This window comes from Cervus elaphus, chromosome 18 (genome assembly GCF_910594005.1).
Source record: "Cervus elaphus chromosome 18, mCerEla1.1, whole genome shotgun sequence".
Taxonomy (NCBI): Eukaryota; Metazoa; Chordata; class Mammalia; order Artiodactyla; family Cervidae; genus Cervus; species Cervus elaphus.
This window is the reverse complement of record NC_057832.1, coordinates 89,566,916-89,575,543: the sequence shown is the minus strand read 5'-3', so window position 1 is coordinate 89,575,543 and position 8,628 is coordinate 89,566,916.

The window sequence follows — 8,628 nt, the reverse complement described above, 5'->3', positions numbered from 1 at the left end:
CAGTTCAGCCTTTCAGTGTTAATGTTGATACCATGGTCTTGTCCGGTGATTAAACATCTTTATATAGTTTCCCTGAACTACCTTTCCTTTTATACCTGTAAGCCGACTTTGAGCAGCAAATCCAATAAGAATTGAATGAGCCTTATTAAAAGAAACTAATATCAGTTATAGTGGTCTACATTTGACTCTCCTTTAAAGTAAACAGATGTGTGTTTGTGTGTATGCATGCCTCATAAAACAGTTTGATGGAGGATTTATGTTCATCCTCAAGTAAAAGACTGTCTCATATAGGGTTTCCAGATTTTGTGGGGGAAAAAAAATGCAGGGAACTTTGCAATATTTGAAACATCCACAAAGGAAAACAAATTTTTTACTTATCTGAAATGCAGGGAAATGCAAATCGAAACAACAACGAGATATCATCTCACATCTGTCAGAATGGCTATTATCAAAAAGAACACAAACAATACATGTTGGTGAGGATGTGGGGAAAAGAGAACCCTTGTACACTTTTGCTGTGCTTAGTCGCTCAGTTGTGTAGGATTCTGTGTGACACCATAGACTGTAACCCTCAGTTTCCTCTGTCCATGGGGATTCTCCAGGCAAGAGTACTGGAGTGGGTTGCCATGCCCTCCTCCAGGGGATCTTCCCAACCCAGGGACAGAACTCAGGTCTCCAGCAGTGCAGGCAAATTCTTTATCATCTGAGCCACCAGGAATTCTTTACAGTCTAAGTACACTTTTGGTGGAATGCAAATTGGTTCAGTCACTACTGAAAACAATGTGGATATTCCTCAAAAAGTTAAAAATGGAACTACCACATGATCCAGCAATTCTACTTCTGAGTGTTTATCAAAAGAAAACAAAAACACTAAAAGATACCTGCACTCCTAAGTTCATTGTTTATAATAGCTAAGTGCCCATCAACAGATGAATAGGTAAAGTAGCTGTGGTTATATGAATATATGAAATTACCATTATGTGGCCCTTAATTATGTGGTGGGTTTAGATGACTCTCCTGACTGCTCTACAGCTGTCTCTTGACTGACTCGCTTTCTCCTATCACTATTCTGTTTCTCTATCTCCCCAAAGCACCATTCTTTATATCCCTCTGTCTGTCCATCTCTATGTTCACAGATCTTCTCTATTTCCTATTGCTATACCCCCCCCCTTTCTTTTCAGCTCTGACTTCTTCCCCTCCTCTCTTTCTCTTTGTCTCTCCTCTGTTTTACTATTTCTTTCCTCGTCTCTATTTCTGACTCTATCTCTCTACTTGCCTACCTCCACCACCTGTCTTTCCTGTTCTATTTCTCTGTTTATATCTCTTACCTATTGTACTTTCTATCTCTCCCTCTTTCCATTTCCTCCCACGGTCCTCATAACTATTTTAAATTCTCTGTCATTCCAACATGTGTGATATTCAGGAACCGGGGTCTCCTGCATTGCAGGTGAATTCTTTACCAGCTGAGCTATCAGGGAAGCCCTATTTAAGGATTGGCATCTGTTAACTGACTTTTCTACAGTAATATGTTGAGATTTTCCTGGCTTTCTATAAATTGAATGATTCTGGATTATATCCTACACGTGTTTTTTTGTTTTTTTTTTTTTTGCTGGGAATTGATCCAGTTATGGAATAATAATCCCTACCTGTCTGTGATGGGCAGGTCCAGATAGCGCAGTTTTCAAAGCTTTTGCAGTATTATTCACACTGCACTGTGTGCGCCACCCAGTGGCCCTGGGTGTTTGTTTACACTTAGATCAGTTTGCAAAATCTGTTTTGGATCACATTTATGCAGGTGCTGGGGAAGGAAATGGCAACCCACTCCAGTACTCTTGCCTGGAAAATCCCATGGACGGAAGGAGGAGCCTGGTAGGTTACAGTCCATGGGGTCACAAAGAGTCGGACACAACTGAGCGACTTCACTTTCACTTTTTTCCACTTTATGCATGTGCAGCTAGGGGGCGGTGATCCTAGCTGTCAAACACCCTTATATGAGATTTCTTTCTTAATCTCTCTCCTCTCCGCAAGCTCTGCACCACTTTCCAGCTCACAGGAATTGTCCTTCTGGCTCTTGGACCAGATAAGTAGACTACTGTATATTTGCTCTGCTGTGCATTCCTGCAACTGTGTCTCCCTTCCGCACCAAGCAGGAACAGGACAGAGAGAACAAAAGCCACTGGGATTCTCCGTGTGCTCTTGGGACCACAGTTTCCTATGTGAGAGAGACGGTCCCTTCCCTCAGGGCTTAACCTCCATATAGTCACTGCTGCTGTCATAGACACTGGGATGGCCTGGGCTGGGGGTGTGAGTGCGGAATGGTGAGAGTGGGAGAGAATGGAAAAGGACAAAAGAAGCACAAGCAAAAACAGAAAAGCAGTTCTCCTGGCCACTGAGCATGCCATCCCTCTCTCTGCACCTGATGCACATTCAGGCATCAGGCTTCTCTGAGTGCCAGCTAGGGGAGACCAAAAGAAAAATGAGAGAAACTCACCATCAGTTCAGTAGTGCTAACTTTATGCTTTCCTTTTTCAAAATACTTCATTTACTTTTGTAGCTGTCATTTACTTTTTGCAGCTCCCAAAATCATGGGTGTTATTTGCATTTAGTAAGAGACATTCAAAGGCCAAATGTGCTTCTCGGCGAATTTTCCAGATTGGAACTGACTCCTTGCAGTGTGAATTCACAGTCAGTCCTTCAATCCAAGGCTGCAGTTTCTTTCCCCATTAGAATGGGGTTCCAGGTCTGAGTCTAGACCTTAAAAGGCCTGATGAAATTCTGGCAGATCTCTTGGATCCCCACCATTGTCATGACAACAAGTCCTGGAGGATGAAGACCCACCGCGTATAGAGTTGATTCATCCTTGCCCAGGCTACCTTGACCTGGTCACCTGGTGATCCGCTGATGGGTTGGCTGGAGCCTGGGTGGTCATCAGCTGAGTCTGACTCAAATCAGGAGAACAGCCTCGCTGAGGCTTAATAAATGATTGCTGTTTTAAACCACTATGCTTTGGGATGTTTGTTATACAGTGTTGCTGTGCAATAGTACAGAGAGAGAGAGGAAGAGATAGATAGGGAAAATATGCAGAAGGATAGTATATATAAAGAGAGAAAGAAAGACATTTTATTTATCATATCAAGCATATTCATATATTAAATAGATGTATAACAGTGTAGTTTGGAGATAACTCCTGAGTGGATATCTAGGTAGAACTCAACAACAATATAAGGTTCAGGAGACACTGACCAAGGAAGATTGTAACACAATGGTTGCTGGCAATAACATGAGAGCATGACTGTCCGTTTTATCTCTGCACTAGAAACTCTCTCACTAACTGAATATAGCCATTTGTCAAAATATGAAGGGTAAATTATTTGTACCAAAGTCCAAACTAACTGCACTTGAAAAACCTGCATAAGCTTGTCAGTAAAGAGATGCAGGAGGAGGAACGGTGGAAAACAGTCCTTGGTCTAGATAAATATTTTTTGATAGACATACGTGAAATCTCTTTTGACAAATTAGCGCAACAGGTAGCTCCTGTTATAAAGGGTTTCCTCCGACAAGAAATAAGATAAAACTTTAGTTTACACATGGCATTGTGTTAATCTAAACCTCTCAAGGATTAAACCTACGTACCTCTCATTTTATATTCTAACCGTGTGTACTGTAATGTAAAAGAAATCATTTGTTACTGCAATCAAGTGCAGTTCTTTTTCTCCTTCCCCTTTCCTACCATCTAGACTCTTCAGGAGAAGCAGAAGAAAAGCAGGATAGTGAAAAACCACTTTTAGGACAATGAAAACTCTTTTGTTAAAGTAAGTCTTTGAAAATGAAACTACGTGACAAAGTAGTTAAATATGGAGCCTTTCTCTGAGTAGATTCAAAGTAAAATTTCAGGAATATGATTGTGATTTTATAAAGGGAGGTTTTTTTTAAACCTTTTCCTTTTAGGTATAAATTTGTGAAGCATGAAAATCACCCCAGAGTCCCAAATTTCCAAATAAGGATGACTTAGTTCACTCTCATTTATGTAGCCAGAATGTCTCTGTGTCAGACACAGTTTAACTACAAACCCTAACTTCCGCAGGCAGTGAGGGCAGCAGTCCTGGGAGGATGGTACTGTCCTTGTCTCCACCTACACGGAGACAGGTGAGACCAAGGGTGAGTGCCTGGTCCAGGGTCCCACAGCTGACAGAGGCAGAGCCAGGACTCAGGCGCCCTCTCTGGTCCCAGGATCCGCGCTGATCCTGCACCAGTGGATGTCTCTGGAGCGTACGGGAGCTTCTGAGACGACAGACACGGTCCTCTGCCGGGAATGCAGCTCCATGTGCCTCCAAGGCGAGGCACATTCATTATTCAGTCCCTCAAGTCACCAAGGAAACATTTCAACCTCAGAAATACAAGCAAATAAACACATGATCAGTTGTAATAGCAATGACTCTGCATAATTATTTAACCATAGAAGGGAAAAGAGAGTAGATCTTAAAACACGTCGCTGAGCCACGAGGGAAGCCCAGTGACCATTTATAAATGTATACAAATATGGAATCATTATGCTGATAACTGAGACTAATGTAAAGTTTCATGTCAATTATAGCCGCACTGAAAGCTAATAAAATCTTTTCTAAAAGAAGGGGAAAGCAGAGGACTGGAATGGAGTAGCTGGGCAGCTGATACAGGGACAGGCAGGCCAGCAGAAGCAGCCACAGTCACAGCGAACAGAGACCCTGTCCGGCTTCTGTGGTTCTCAACGAACCCGGGCCTCTTGTTTCCACAACAGTGTTCAGACATAAAGCAAAAATGTGGGCATGTGAAGAGTAGATCCTTTTCTAAAATGCTTTAAAATAAAATTCTTGGGTGGCCTAAATCATATAGACACTTCAATGTCTATTTCACAGCCCATGAAATACATAGACTTTGTTATTAAAAAAAAAGAACACAAAATAACATGCAATATTTAGCCTTTTCATGCTACATCTCAAATAATTTTTGTGTTCTTTCTTTTTCTGCATGAAAAACCTTCATTGAAAGTCACTAGAGGGGGAAAAAAAAGACTGGAAATTGATTATTCTTTTTGAAAACTGAAATGGTGACATGCACTGCTGATGTTATTCAGAGGTTAATAAAGGTTTTATTGATTGTAGTAGCTCACAGACATGGCACCATAGAGTTAGTTGCCTGCCTGTGGCTGATAAGATTATGTCATGATCCACCCTCTATTCCATGAGACTGAGTCTGATCTCTTAATGAAAAGTTGGGGAAAAGACCTGTGCTGTGTTCCTAATCAAAAGACCTCTTAATATATTGGAGTAGCATTTCTTTGTAAGCAAAATCTCTTTTTAGTTTTAATTTTATTTTGATTTGCAGAACAGAGGGGTTTTTTTCCTTTTGTATCTTGGACTTCTTTTTAATATCTTTTTTAACACCCTACCTTTCTATTGTGTTTTTAAACTCATGCACTATTTGTACAATTGTAAAAAGTAAGAAAACAGAATATGTCGGGGGTTCCCTAATAGTCCTGTGGCTAGAGCTCAGCACTTCCACTGCAGCCAAAAAATAAAACAAAATAAAAAACCCTGAACCTATCAAAATGATTCATTTCATTCCTGATTTGCATTATGTATTTGGCCTACAGTGTTGAATTATAACAGGAAGGCAAGATGGATTGTGAATACATATAAAAGTACCAACCATTTTGTATTACGTAGCATGAAATATTTCTCTCTTAGACTTATCTTCTAAACCACTCTGAGTACTCTTATTTTGAATCCATTCTATGAAACCATTGCCATCATTTTTCCTTATGTTTAGCTAGTTTGAACTAAAATTAATTCATACTGTGAGCTGATTTTGTTAAGCAGGAATTTTCAATGCAATGCTTCATGGGAAGGCAGCATGTCTGTCCGTTTCTTTTCATTATTCACTTGTGTTGTTCAAGAAAAATTCAACTCTGTGTAGTGAAAATGGTGTTGGTTTGGGTGCAAACTGGCCATTTGTGTGGATCTAATCAACTCCACCCATGCTTGGTTTAAGAATGAGCAATAAGACAGAAGTGCAGCTGGAAGCTCCCTGGGAGCCTGAATCCTAAGCAGGGGAGCTCCTTACATGGAGAACTTGGGGGAGAGGAGCACTAGAGTCTGGCCTTGGACTCAGACCTCAGGAGTTCAGTGGTGTCATCACAATGAGTGCGTCCTGCGTCAGCAGTGGACTTGCATCTACAGCACGACCACGGATGGGGCCTGAGCCAGTCGTCAGAGTGTGACTTTAACCTGAGAAGGAGCTCTCTCCCGACGCGCTGACCCCACCAGTTAGATGTGGCCAATCTTCCTAGGAGGTCAAGGCCCCCCACATGTTGGCTTTCAGAGCAGGGACCGAGAGGAATGAAGGATGTGACTTGAATGTGCCCTGAGGTCAGACTGTCAGAGCTGAAGCTGTGACCTCAGCAGTGGAGCCCCGCTTCCCTCTGGGACTGGATGGATGGAGTCCAGGGCATGGACCCCCATCCTGGACGTGCTGGGTGGGATGGAGGTGGGACACCTGCTCTTCATGCTCATGTGTCTGAGCAGCCCTCTGCTGTTCTCCTGTCACATTGTCATCTGATGTCAGTGCCCCTAGTAAGCCTTGCTCAGGTTAATTCTCATTTTGTCCTTTTAGGAGAACTTAATATGACTCAGTATATGATATTCAACTGGACAGGTGAACCCAGGGCCCCCATATCTTGGTTCTCATGAGGGAAAAGGCACACTATTGCTGTTGTTATTGAAGAAGCACACAGTTGTCACTGCTGCACACATCTGCGATCTGTCCACGTCACTGGGTTCAGGGAATCGGGTTTTGTGTCACCTGTCTATACTGAGAAAAATGGAACCAAGAAGCAGCAGCCTCAATAAGTCAAGATCATGGAAGAGCCCAGATGGCTGGTGGAAAGTCAGGGATGATCTTAGTGCTGCAAGGAGTCCTGTCTGCTCTTTCCTCCAGAACAGGGTCCTGAGCATGGACAGACGTGCAGCCACTGAACATCCTGGACATAAAGTTCCCAGCTCACCCAGGAGCTGCTTGTAGGAAGTCGGCTGTGGTTTAACTGTTCTCATTTCCTTGTAACACCCCAGCTACCCCATGCACAGCCTCAGCCAGTAGAGGCCAGTTTGACTTTGAGCATTTTCCACGAATCAACCACATTTGACAGAGCACGTAAACAGAAAAACCCCGAGAAAATGAAACCCCATCAGCCACACCAGCGCCCTCCTGCTGCCTCTCAGGCTGTCACCCCATACCCACAGCCCTCCCCTCTCTGCACCTCCAGGGCCAGGGCAGCCCAGGGCGAGTCGGGGCAGGAGGTTGAGGAGAAGTTGGAAACCACAGGAAACACTGCCCAGCGGGGCCCCAGCTATGGAATCAGCTACACAAAACTTTCAGTGATTTGCAAATTTCCCTTCTTGCCTCCTACGTTTAATACACTGATTCTTCACAATGAAGAAATAGTTTCAAATCTCTAAGACCAGTTCAGTTCAGTTCTGTTCTGTTGCTCAGTTGTGTCTGACTCTTTGTGACCCCGTGGACCGCAGCATGCCAGGCCTCCCTGTCTATCACCAACTCCCGGAGTTTACTCAAACTCATGTCCATTGAGTCGGTGATGCCATCCAACCATCTCATCCTCTGTCGTCCCCTTCTCCTCCCACCTTCAGTCTTTCCCAGCATCAGGGTGTTTTCAAATAAGTCAGTTTTTTTGCATCAGGTGGCCAAAATATTGGAGTTTCAGCTTCAACATCAGTCCTTCCAATAAATATTCAGGACTGATTTCCTTTAGGATAGACTGGTTGGATCTCCTTGCAGTCCAAGGGGCTCTCAAGAGTCTTCTCCAACACCACAGTTCAAGAGCATCAATTCTTTGGTGCTTAGCTTTCCTTATAGTCCAACACTCACATCCATACATGACCACTGGATAAACCATAGCTTTGACTAGAGGGACCTTTGTTGGCAAAGTAATGTCTCTGCTTTGTAGTATGCTGTCTAGGTTGGTCATAGCTTTTCTTCCAAGAAGCAAGTGTCTTTTAATTTCATGGCTGCAGTCACCATCTTCAGTGATTTGGAGCCCAAGAGAATAAAGTCTGTCACTGTTTTCATTGTTTCTTCATCTTCCTGCCATGAAGTGATGGGACCAGATGCCGTGATCTTAGCTTTCTGAATGCTGAGTTTTAAGCCAACTTTTTCATTCTTCTCTTTCACTTTTATCAAGAGACTCTTTAATTCTTCTTCACTTTCTGCCATAAGGGTGGTGTCATCTGCATATCTGAGGTTATTGATATTTCTCCCGGCCATCTTGACTCCTGCTTGTGTTTCATTCAGCCCAGCATTTCACACGATGTACACCGCATATAAGTTAAATAAGCAGGGTGACAATATAAAGCCTTGACATATTCCTTTCCTGATTTGGAATCAGTCTGTTGTTCCATGTCCAGTTCTAACTGTTGCTTCCTGACCTGCCTACAGGAGGCAGGAAAGATGGTCTGGTATTCCCATCTCTTGAAGAATTTTCCACAGTTTGTTGTGATCCACACAGTCAAAGGCTTTGGAGTAGTCAATAAATATACATGATGTATATTTTTTGGAAGACACATAGTGGTCTTTTAG